This window comes from Gavia stellata, chromosome 11, assembly GCF_030936135.1.
Source record: "Gavia stellata isolate bGavSte3 chromosome 11, bGavSte3.hap2, whole genome shotgun sequence".
NCBI classification, from domain to species: domain Eukaryota; kingdom Metazoa; phylum Chordata; class Aves; order Gaviiformes; family Gaviidae; genus Gavia; species Gavia stellata.
This window is the reverse complement of record NC_082604.1, coordinates 4,588,233-4,601,073: the sequence shown is the minus strand read 5'-3', so window position 1 is coordinate 4,601,073 and position 12,841 is coordinate 4,588,233. Positions and strand designations below refer to the sequence as shown.

Genomic DNA, 12,841 nt, shown 5'->3' with positions numbered 1-12,841 from the left:
ATGACTATTGGACCCTTAGACCTATCATCTGCAGGATTTTGTCTGAAGTTGGAGGAAGGGCAAAAATAATCAGTGTAAGTAGATGTGCAAACAAACCGTCATGCTTTTAATCACAGAGGCACTGTGGGAATCATAAATCAGGGAGATGGCTAACAGAGTGGTTACAGGAAGCACAGATGAATAGGAAAGGTTAGGCTTTTCTTTAAAGATACTTCAGCTGCTCACTGACCCTGCACGTGCTGAATTTTTGCATAGCAAGTATGACAAATAGAAAACAAAATTATACAGAAAGAAATCGGCATTACACAGATTTTCTCATGCACCCTTCTAACTGCATTTTCTGTATTCGGAAATATGTATGCATCTTTTAACCACGTACAGTAGCAAAACACTGCACCCTTCTGATTGCACACAGGGTGCTCCTCTGTTCTTGTTTCTTTCCTTGTGTGTTTCCTTCCCTTGCTGCCTCTCAAGAATGCAAAAAGGTTATAATATGATGGAGTTCTTTTTCCAGAAAAGAAACCAATGAAGTTTGGAGAGACAGAAGATCATCATAAAGTAGCTTTTTTTGTTCATGGAGGCACAGTTGAGATATCTCTTCATTTCTTACTTGGGCAAGCAAGGACAAAATTGGAAAGCTCAGTGTTGTATTTCTAGATCTATTACCTTAGACACAGCTTTGAGCCTGCAACCACAGCCATGAGAATGTAGTAGTCAAGGAACATATCGCAAAAATGTTTATATTTCAAAGAACTTATGTGCTCACAAACTTATATCTTTCTATGCTCTATTAGTTATTTTGGTCATAGATATTTGATTTCCTTAGAAAATCTTTCCTCCTTTTGCTTTGATGAACCTTTAAGGCTTACAATGGTCTCTACCTTTCCTTCTTGTAGACTAATCCAAAATTGACCTACTGCTATAATAGCACCTGGGGATTAAAGATTTCTAGGACCTATTTTCTGTTCTATTTTAGTTTTGCGCAGTCTTGGGCTTCTGTCACAAAACTTACGTCTTCAAAAATGTCCTTATTTTTAGTATAGTGCCCAACTTGAGACACCTTTGGCCTGATTTTGAGAAGTACCCAAGCTTCCAGCAGATGCATTGCAAGCAATGCATGTCCAGAGATTTCAGTTTTTGAGTTTCATTATATAGAACGTCCTGATTGTTTTCATTGAAGTTTCTCTGTCTCACTTTCCAGTTTTGCAAATGGTATCAGTAATACTACTGCTGTCCTGCACTTCAAGGTTCTCGGGATAAGCTTTGTGAGCTTTTTTTATAACTCTGCACAATGATAGCACTTTATTTGTTATGCTTTTGACATGCAAAAATATTGTAGCAAACAGTTCCATTTTTCGCAGGTTGCTAATTTGGTTATGTCACTTGTAAAACAGAACCAGGTGTCAGTGCAGGGCTCTGCCTCCAAGTTTACGTTTACCAGTTTAGAAACTGGTTTGAGATCAATCAGTGCCACTGAAGTCTTGCACATAGAGAGTTTCCCCTTTCCAAAGAGAGGTGCCTTCTCTAATTGTGTCTCATCCCACAGTCATTTCTATAAAATCTACTTGTAAATTTCTCTGGATCAGGCAATCTTGTTACAAGACTAGAAGCTGACAAACACCCCAAAGTTCAAGGGGTTTTCCAGAGTTAGAGAGAGAATGCAAAGGTCCTTCAGCTTTGTATAATGCGCCTTCAGCAACAAGAGATTCTGGACAGTGCAAGCTGCAGGCCCTCACCCCGTGTACCAAATTTGGGTGTCTCTTCCTTGGTCCAACACAGCTGAAAAGTTGAGGGAGGGAAGTGTGCAAGAGAGATCTGTTTCGCTAATACGTGCAGAAGCAGTGTAGGAGAGGACTTTGATAGGTTTAAGTAAGCATTATGGACTTGAATCAGCCCTGTAGGGCAAGAGTGAGGAACAGGATCTGTGCAAGTCCACTGAGAGCTAAAGAAAGAGTAAATTGCACCAGGTAATGACAGTATCCAAGAATGAGACTTCAATCCTGAAAACCTTGATGCATCTCCTTTGTCTTAATGATCTGACTTGTCCTGTGATACACAGTCACTTGTCTGCAGACTCAGGATTTAACTTCAGGGGGGCGAACTAATGCTGTGGAAGTTTGTTGATTAGCCATTGCAGCACAAGGATTATACTCTGGTGAGAGCAGAGTTGCTGTTGCAAATTTCCTTCAGTCTTTTCATTATGTTTGCTAGGTTAATAGTCTGTAAGTGATACTTGGGTGAAGGGGTTTTGTTCTTATTTTCTTTAAAGGTCTTTGATTTGCTGTCTTTCTAGTTTGAGGTCTCTGCCTTATTGCTGGTAGGTGACCTGTTCATATTGTGGAAACTGGAGTTTTTTAAAAAGGATTGATGCCTTCAACATAAAAAAAAAAAATTCCTTTGCATTAGTCCATTTTAACAGCCAAGGCAATTTTCCACATGGTGGCTTTATGGAAATGGGTTGCAGCTCTTGCCGACCATGACCAGAACATTACAGGAAATGTATTTTCATGGAAGATTTGCTGCAATTGCCAACTGGAGAAAGGGAGGGGGACAGGGGGTTGTTCTGTTAATGGACAACTGTGTGCCATGATGTGAATCCCTTCTGTTAAATTAAATTGGTTTGCACTTTCCACTATTGCTTGTTCCATGCTGAAAGAAATAGTCACTGATATGCCATTTCCCTCTGTAAGGACCCAAGCGTGTTGGCGTAGCATGACACCTTATGCTGAAATGGGATGAACAACAAACGCATTTGGGTATCTGACTAAGATAATTTAAGCGGTACAAACAATTGGAATGTTTCCATGGAGTGGCTTGGTCAGAACTGGAACTAATAGAAATTGGCTTTGCAGCCTCAGTGCTTATAGGTGGTAGTATCTTACGTGATTTACAGTAGTATTGAATGAGATTTTAAATCTGCAGATACTGCTGCACAAGCATGACTTTAAGCATGTGAATAGTCTCTTTAACTTAAAACTTTAGCATGGAAGTCTGAAGGTTTGGGTGGGTTTTGGCGCACTGTGAGTGCATTTTTTCCATAGCTGCTACAGCTAAAAGTTTGATATTTTCCAAGTAGAAGCAGGAATGATATGTGGCCTTATTCATATGTGAAAATGTTATCTGTGCTGGGAATATATGATTGCTTGCAGGAAAAAGCACTGCATGACTGATTGCCCTATGGTAAATATTTGAATTCCAGTAGGTTCGTTATCAATTCCATATGAGATATTTTCTGGCTCTTACTGCCTACGTAGGAGATAAGAACAAAAGAGAAACAGAAAAGAGCAGAGAATGAGCAGAGACCATAGGTACCATCCCCTAAGCTAAGCTCCTTGTTCCTGTCAAAGTAGATTTGAGCTGCAGGGCAAGGGTACCTCTTAAATACTCATGTAGGGTCTTACTGGCTTATGTTTTCATTTAATTTTTCTGCAGCTTGATTTCAGTCTTCTCTTGTAAGGAGTTTAAAGTTGAGCTCTATAAGTTTGTATTGACCCTGGCACTGGATAGACAACTCTGTTTAAACAGAATTTAATAGAGATTTTACTTGAAATTGGCAAATGTCATTCTAAAAAAGTGCATGAGGTCGGATTTTCTCTGTAAGAGTAGAGTTATGCTGGACTGGGGTGGGGGTGGTAAACCCATCCAGATGGTAAAAATAGTGTTTGTAAAAATAGTTTTGAGGGGTTGAGGTTTTTATAGGGATGTATGGAATTTTCAGTGGTTGGGTTGGTTTTGCTTTGAATTTACTCTAGAAGAAAGTTTTAATGTCTACTGTGTGATGTTTGTAATTACATGAGTAGGGAAAGAGGAAATGGTGAAGTAAGACTAATTTGATAAAATTACCCTGAACGTACAATAGATGTGTTTCTTGACAAGTTGCCAAGCTGTGTGTTAGAAAATTTTCATTATTAGTCCTTTAATTTCCCACTCCCAACAAGGAGGAATTGGTTTAGCTATGTTTGCTTGCTGAGCAGAAAAACTTGAATGATCAATTGAAGTTCACCCTTTTGAGTAAGGTACTGTTTTATACTAAGAGCATGTACTGGACGAATATATTTTATGTACTTCATGTGGCATATGTTATATTTAAAGTCTGGTTTTAATTTTGATCTTGTCAGCAGCACTATAATAAGGTTGCACAGCTTATTCTGCTATACTTGTCATGTTTTAACATTGTGTGTTATGCAGAGAGAAATACCGCAGTAAGTTGGAAGAAATTGCGAAGCGGGAGCGTGGTGGAGAGGCAAGGGCCTTCTAGGAGATGACGCTATCTTGCTTCCTCTTTGTGACTGAACTTAGGAAGTGCGAGGTATAGTGCTTATTTCTTTGTAAATCTTGGCGATGGTAGCGAGAGAATACTAAGGGTGGATGGTCTCCAAACATTTCTGTAGTATCTTGAATGTGAGATTTTGGAAAATATGCATAAAACTCTTGGTGCTGCAAAAGTAATTTAATTCAGAGCTGAGGTTGGAGAATCAGTCATGCAGTGCCTCATGCTGCAAGGGAACAAGGCAACCTTTCTGTACTGGCCCTTACTACTGCTTGTCTTCTGGACAATGGTATGTGCAATGAACAACCTCCACCAAATGTGGTACTTTGAAACGGTGAGGAAGGGAGATGAAGAGCGGGAGGAAAGTAAAAATAAAGTCCTGTTTACAAACAGGGAATGAAGCCTATGCATGCACTGTATCATTCCTGCTTTTTCTTTGCCTTTTTTTAATTGACAGATTTCTTTGCTTTTTTTTTTTTTTTTTTTATTGATGAGTAGCCATTCTTCTTAGTATAGATTACTGAAGTCCAGGCTACTCGGTGGAAGACCTGGAGTTCGATAAAGCAGTCAAATGGGAGACAGTGAAATAGTGCCATTGTTTTACAAATCAACACTCCCATCAATGACTCTTTCCATCTGACTGGAGCAACTTCTGTGATAGATTGAATATCATGTGCCATCTTGTATCCCAAAGACAGAGTTAATTAAACCGACATACCATGCATGAGTTCTTAACACAGTATCACCAGAGAGGAGAGGAAGAAATGCAGGCTTTATGAAGAAAATCAAGCTCTCCTGTGCCAACTGACTATTAAAAACTTGTTGATGAAAAATTGCAGTTCAGCACAATTGCGCCACACTGTGCACTTGGAGAGCTATATATAGCTTGTTCCCTTTCTGAGTTAGCAAGGCAGCTTCTGAAAGAGAAAGAGACTGTTCTGTGTAACTGGATGAAACAATGGATTTCTTTGCCTGCCGGTAGATGGATATGGTGCTTAGGAAAAAGTGGCTTTAATTGTTCATGTGGTCAGTGCTCAGCCTTGAATAACTCTGAGATAAATGAGCCACGTGCACCTAGTGGCTGGTGCAGAGCAGTAGAAACAATATGCTTCCAGTCAGTCAACAGGTTATTTAGCTGATAGATGAGTGTTAGTAGATACATGTTGGCATGGGTGAATGAAGAAACAATACATCTACAATGCCTGTTTTAGGAACAAGCATTAGATGCTTGCACTGGAAATGGCATTAAAAACTTGATGTCAATTCATAAAAGTTGAGAAATGCACATTTAAAGCTTAAGAGTCCTTAAGGTCTTCATTTGGCTTGGACATTACAGCATCTAAAAATACAGTATTTTAACTCTGTGTCTCTTACGTGTCTTGTAAGAGTGAATGCACATAACAAAAGCCATACAAGTGGGATTAAATGACAGAGGGTCCATCTTTGATTTCTCTATGCATTGCAGTACTTAAAATGGTGGGGCAGTCTGTCATTTTGCTTATGCAGGAAGTTTTCTTTTCAGCATCCGATTATCCCACTGGCCTTTTTATTTGGATTTTTTTTTTTTTGTCATGGTAAAGAATGGTGAGGGACTCTGTCTTGAAATTTTCTGGTTTCGCTGTCTTGACTACTTCTTGTTAATAGTTTTTTTCCCCCTGGTTGGGTATCTAGCGGCAAGCACTGAATTAACATGTTTTGGTAGTTCCTTGCTGATGTAGTTCTGCAATGAATCTTCCTCACTGGACTGGGAATGGCTTTCTCTTGGAAGTGAAAAATGATAGGCTGAAAGCAAGGTTTTAGAAGTTGCTTCCTGTTTTTTATCAGCGCTTTACAAAGAGAGTTGAGTTTGAGACCTGCATTGATTCAGAAAAATCCCAACTGGCTCCTTGCCACTTAAATTATAAGAAATAGTTCAACAAACGGGTGTTTTAGCTATGAAACAGCCAGCCCTTATGATCAGTAAGTCTCTGTTCTGAAAGGAATCGTGATCTCAAGCACACCTAAAGTGGCTGCAAGGAGGAGCAATGGTACTTGTGACTTGAACACAGAGTCTGCATGGCATTATTGACAGATGCGGCTGTTGTATTTTGCACATATCCCTTTGGTCTTGCTATGCAATTGCGTTTGTTGGTAAGGTGTCTTGCTAAGCCCCCAGTGAAGGGTGTCTCAAGATGAGAAAATCTGTGTAAGTTTGTATCTTCTTGCAGTCTAAACCAAATCCTTCCCCTATCTTGGATATAGATAAAGGTCCTGTGCTGCTAGAGGTTACTATTGGGTGGCACTGGGAAAACGCATAGTCAGCCTCATCAAATATTAAATAGAATTGAAGGCACAAAAGAATTTGTATCCTTCATTCCTATCTGATTCATTGCTTGATCACAGATTGTCCTGTCTGTTGTTGATGTAAAGAGAGAAGCCTGCTTTTCTGAAACCGCTGAGGGTCTTTGGAAGTTGGGTTTAAATGGGGCTATTTTACAGATGGGTTGGTTATCTGCTTTCTCTTAAACACTTCGCTTACTGTGTGTTTGTATTTGCAGCAGAACAGCTGATGCTTCAAAAGAGAAAAAAGATAAGAAAGAAAAGAGAAAAATAGCTATTTTATCAGTTGATATAAACGGATGTAGGTATCTCATCATTAACCAAAGTTACTCTATCTTGCTGCTGAGCTGAGGACTTAGAACTGAAGATTCTGAGCCTGCGAGCTTTCCTACAGCAAAAGGCAAATGCTCCTCTGCCCCATGCCCAGTGTCTGCATGCTGTCATGTTGCGTGAAGGCAGATTTGGCATAGTTTAGCTGGCAGTGGTGATGATTTGTTTGTGTAGCATTATTAGTGGAAGGGTGAGCAGTGAGGCTCACTGAGTCTTGTATCCTGTAAGTTAATAGGAAGTAGTAACACTGCCATGAATGGGATCCAAGGCCGTCTCCTGGCCTTTTTTAAAAGAAAGAAGAACGAAGAAGCTTTTATTGTTATCTAACAAAATACTGTGTAACTTTACTGCTTTTGACTGTTGTATGCTCACAGAAATAAAAAAGAGAGAGAGTGCTTCTCACAGCTGCATTTCTTGTTTGAAGCAAGCAAATACTACGAGTCAGTGAAGCAGTGTTGGTACTTGATATCCTGGAGCCAGGGTCTTACCTGAGTGGGGAAAAAAAAATATCCCCGCTTCTATTTCTGTATGTAATTAGTGCATTTAGCCTCCAGCAACTAGAATGGCAGAGGTCTGGTGCAAACAAGAGCTGTAGAGGTGCTGATGAAGGGAAAGACAGATTGACCATATTAAGCTATTTCCTTTGCCCTTAACATCACTGTTAAGCTCTGGATTTCTGATCAAAGATACTTCTTCTACCCAGGGTGCAGCCGAGACCACTAAAATCAAAATTTGACAGCGAGATTTGGTATTTAGGGTTATAAAGTAACTTCACGGAAAACTGCTTTCAATACTACTGGAACAAGTCAGTGTGCAGCCTGGAAAATGTGGAGGAGACTTCTGTGTTACATGGGTAAGATCTAGGGCAATAATGTCAGCAGTAAGTAGAAGAATTTCATGGATTTTCTACCAGAGTTGGGCACCTTTCCTAAACGGAGTAGGAAGATGCAAATGGATCGTTCACCCTTTCTGCAAACAGCAGATGAAATAAAAAGCTTCATTGGCTTTTGTTTTCCTTCCTTCAGGCAGCAGCTGAATTGCAGTTATACTTGGATTTTTTTTCATATTATTAGAAGGAGGGGAAAAAAGCTATTTCTCATGCCAGCATTACAGATTCAGACATGAAAATGAAAATGTTTATTTACTTTTGTTACAGAGGTTGATCCCACTTGCATTGCCATCAGTGGCAAAGCTCCTATTGATTTCAGTGAGAACTGGGTTGTCCTCTTGCTGGGAACAGGAGATGCTGTGATCAGCTTGATTTGTGACAGTGAAAAGAGTGTTGAAAGCCAAGGGATTGAAAAACAACCCACAAAAATGTGGAAAAACATACTACGAAAACAGCCAGCTATCATATCTGTGGGCCTGGTAATAATTTTAGGGGAAGTAAACAATGCCAGTGGACTCTGAAAACATGCAGTGATCAGTAAAAAATACCAGATCTTTGGAAAATTCTTCCCTGAGGGAAGAAGTCTCTCTTTTGAAAATAATTTATTTCAAAACAAATATAGCAAACATCTTAAAATTAACATTTCCGAAGCGTAAAATGAGGTGTGTGGGTTCGGTATGGTATAGTTTAATTAATCTCTAGATAAGCTTTGTGGGTGTCCCAGTTTGGCAAGTCTAGTTACCTGTGCACCTTCCCAGGCTCACAGCACGATGGGGGAAGAGGGACGTTAGTGCCATTCTGTCCAGGCATGGAGGAGGCCCAGGTGCTGGGACCCCAATCTGAGCAACCTGCCTATGCTGCTTTGTGCTCAAAGCTCACTGGTTTTAAACGGGGTTAGTTATCTAAGGCTTGCCTGCCCAGAGTAGGAAACTGAGAGTAACTAATGCATTTTAAATTTGTGCTTGCTTTTCATGCTGGCAGGCATGAAGTAGAGCTAATTCTGTTCACGTTTTACGGTATCTGAGCCAAAGTTTATGTAGTCCATGTCTCTTCTGTTTGCTGAATAATCACCAAAACAAAAGTAATCAGTCTGTGTCTTTTTTGTTAAAAAACAACAAAAAGTCATTATGAGCACTCTTGAAATAGAAGACATGAGAATATGTGTTGAGAAAGGAACACAAATTTTTTTTAATGTTAATGCCTTGCTGTAAGTAGAAGGCTTTTAAATTTAAACAACAGTTTCAAAGTGATGAAAAATGACCTAAATGTGTCCTTCACTCTAAAGCTTTTGATGCATTTGCTTTCTCTTGAGAATAAACTGGCGCAGAGCAGTGATAATTCTCCAATGGAGCTAACTTTTATTTCTTGTCTGGTGTTTATATTTACAAACCCAAACCTTCAGTACTTACTCACGACTGTGTTAATGCAACTCTGGTTTCATTTTGTCGCTACATTAGCACACGAAGGGAGAGAATGGGTTATGGCAAGGCTTTGAACAGGCACATGCCTGACAGCACAAGCTGCAATGGTTGGTTGGAGAGCTCACTGCACCCAGGAGACCCATGGTCCGGCAGACCAATTCCCCCTTCAGTGTGTTGGAGCCACCCTGGGACTTGCTTTTGCCTTAGATCTGAAAACTTTCTGCTCTTCTGAGAAGAACAGAGAGAGGGAAACAACTCTGTCAGCCACACACGGATACTGGGCTGTGAAATGGGAGTTTGTGGTTCTTGGAGAGCTGAGAGGAAACTAATTGATTTCAGTCCCAGCTCCACACCCTTGTTTTACTGTAAAAGTCAGTATCCCCTGCCTTCAGCAGCTGCTCTTCCCTTTTCCTTGGGTGCAGCCACGATTCGTGTTCCTCATTATTACAAGCAGCTTGATACTTAGTAATTCAGTCTGTCTTCTCCATGCTTATCCTATGCAGGTGGGAATCCAATTTCTCTCTGCTTGTTGCGTGTTTGGAGGTGGTGGAAAAGAGCATGAAGTAGATGTTGGCAAAAGCAGGCAGAAGAATTGGTTTGGGCTGGGGTTTTTTTTGTTTTGTTTTGGTGTTTGGTTTTTTCTGTAGTTTTTTTTTTTTTAAACACTGCGTGCATGTTCTGGAGAAATAGCTTTTCACAGAGGGGAAATGTCATTATTGCTGATTTCAGATTGGGTAGCTTATTTGATTGCTACCCAAATGATAGTCTTAAAAAAAAAAAAGAAGTTACTTATCCATGTAGGTTAAACACCATGTAATTTAAACTGGTTTTTTGAAGGAGAAGACCGTTTTCCCCCTCTACAGACGAAGCTGTGTCTGTAAGACAGGAATGTGGATCATCCTACATAACCTCAGTCTCAATGAAAAAGAGTGATGCCAGAAGATGAGGCAATGAAATTCTGCCCAGTTGAAGGACTTTACATCCCTGTAATGCAGCATCATGTGCTTTCGTCACCCTTGGCCACATTTCTGCAGGCCTTTCCCTAGACAAGGGATGACCGTGAATACGTAGACTACAGAGTTCTCAGACTAAGAAGTTGTTCAGAATAAAACATATCAATTACCACGGTAAGATGTACAAACCTGGGCTCATTTTTTTTTTCTCCCCCCACCCCCATCAGTCTGTAAATTTGTGGTGTGGTTCTAGAAATCTTTTTTCTGTTCTGAAGAAAATCTGATCTGCGGAATTTGGGAGCAAACCCTGTTTGGCAGGGAGTTTCTTTTGTGGAAGGCTTTTGTCTTCCAGCCCTGTTGTTTCCCAATTGATTGAAAGTGTTGTGAGAGGAGAAGGAGCTCCTTTACCTTCAACTTAGAAAATAAGTATTTGCATTACTTCAACTTGCCCTTCACTGGATTTTTCTCAAAAAAACAGATCTCTAAAGAACTCTCAGTGTTTCTGTGACATCAGAAAAAAGTCATCCAGGCCTGACATCTTTAATTGAGTTTATAAAGCTGGGGAGATTGCAGGCCCCATGCTCCTCTACTTAATGCTGGTGTAATTTTAAAAAATGGGCATTGCCCACTTTACTCCACTGAATCTATGGCACTACCTGTAATCAATATTGAATTCTTTTCTTCATTCACTTAACTTTTTCTGTCTAATTATATGTTTTCACATTGCTTTTGGTTAGGATGAGTTAATATAAGGGTGTATTAGACTTCAGCATGCCAACAAAAAGCAATTTCTACTGTGTCAAAGGTGAGACAGTAAAAGCTGGAAAATATGCAAGTTCTGGACTGGCATTCAATATTCCTCCTCATTTTCTGTGCCCTTTCCACTGACAGCCCATCAGGTGAGCAGGGTGAGGTGAAACGCTGTGGTCAGACACAGGCTGGAGGTACATCTGCACTGCAGCCACCATTGATCACAGCTGCTGGGTCCAAAGCTGAGCTGCCTTTATGTAGTACCTTATTTTTGGTATTGGTAGTACCTCATATTGCCTGGCACAAAGTACCTGCATCTTATCTAGTAACATGAATAGATTTTTACAGCTCACACTGAGGTCTCTGCGGTCAGAATTATGCTGTTACCCATAACCTCTACTTTACAGTTTGCTTTAACTGCAGACCAAGTGACGCTACATATATTCTTTAATTGACTTAAGCAGTTTCTTCTTGTAGTTTGTTTTTATCCCATGCCGTATCACCACTGTCTTGGCTGTACTGATGCAAGTGTTTGGGCGCCAGACTTTAAAACAATATTGCTGAAAGAAGCTAATTTAGATTTTCTCTAATCCACATCCCTTTGATTTTTACACAATGTCCTGCAAATGCCTGCCTCAACGCAGCTGAGAGAAAGACCGAAGTATGATGTTAGAGCACAGATGAAATCTTGATTTGTTTTTTCTCATCCTATGCCCAGTGTTTTCAGATGCTGTAGAGTTGTTATGTCCCAAGGCCACTAACACAGCTGTTCATTCAAAAACAGCGTAACAGGAGTTAGTGCAAGGCAGCAGGAACATTTGGCTCTGCAAGAGTGAAGAGTGCCACAGCGCACACAAGCCAAACACAAACAGTGGTCTGCCTGGATGTGCTCTTTGCTGCTGTTACCAATCTTCACAGAAAATCAACAGCGTTTAAAGTTTGCTTTGCCTTTTTCACCTGCACATAGTCACTTACCATAGAGAAACCGAACCTGTGTGCCCAGTCTGCGTGGCTCTTGGCATTGTCAATGTGTATTTTTTGTTACCTTTCCAGGCTCTGTTTAATCTACCTTTGTGATGGCAGGCAGTGCTGTGATAGATGACTGTCATTCCTGGAGCTGCCCCTTTTTGCCTTACTCATTTGCCCATGCAATTTAAAATGCATACACCCTCTGGCCATTCTGTTGTTCACCTCATCTGCAATATATCCAGAGCCTCCCAAGCCGGGCCTGCCGCTGCACGCAATATTATCATTAGCACAGCAGGTAAAACTAGAGGGTTATTTCTAGCAGTGTATTAACATAAAGGAGCTGATGAACATCATCCCAAACCTGCGGTGTATCTTAAAGAGTTCTAACCTTCAGAATTGTGCTGAAGAATGTTTGTTCACCGTGTAGGCAGATTTTTATCTACAGCTCTGATTTCTGGTCTAAACCCCTGTGAATACTTTCTTGTTTCTTACTGCTTCATCTGAAAAATTTCTTCTTGGGCAGTTGTAGTTGTTGAATTCTTACTTCATTGTGTGTGCATAGTTTTTATATACTTGGTTTTATTTTAGATATAAAGCACTGAAATAATAATAATTGTGTTCCACAGTTGATATTCTGCAATGTTAAGAGGATAAATTGTCTAAAAAAACTTTTTTGAAAGAAGGTATTTTTTTCTGCAGACTCTGTAATCTTTTTGGTCTTCCACAGAGATTCTGTAGCATGAAAGCCATCTGTTTGTAGTTTAGTATTTTAAAATGCTTTTCATTTTTAATATTTTTTTCCCAGATTATCTTTCTTGGTAATCTATATATAAATAGTCTATTATAATGTGTAATCCTTTGTTAAAGGAGACCTGGAAGGATCAATGGTGCTGTAAGAGAATAATTAGCTATTTTTTCCCCGTTACCCTGAATTGAATTT

At 40.0% G+C, this 12,841-nt stretch overlaps 1 protein-coding gene across 1 annotated transcript in view; it reads left to right on the top strand.

The window, feature by feature from the left end:
* Window positions 1-12,841, top strand: part of HS6ST1 (heparan sulfate 6-O-sulfotransferase 1) — a 196,735-nt gene that overhangs the window by 32,352 nt on the left and 151,542 nt on the right. The window lies entirely within an intron of this gene.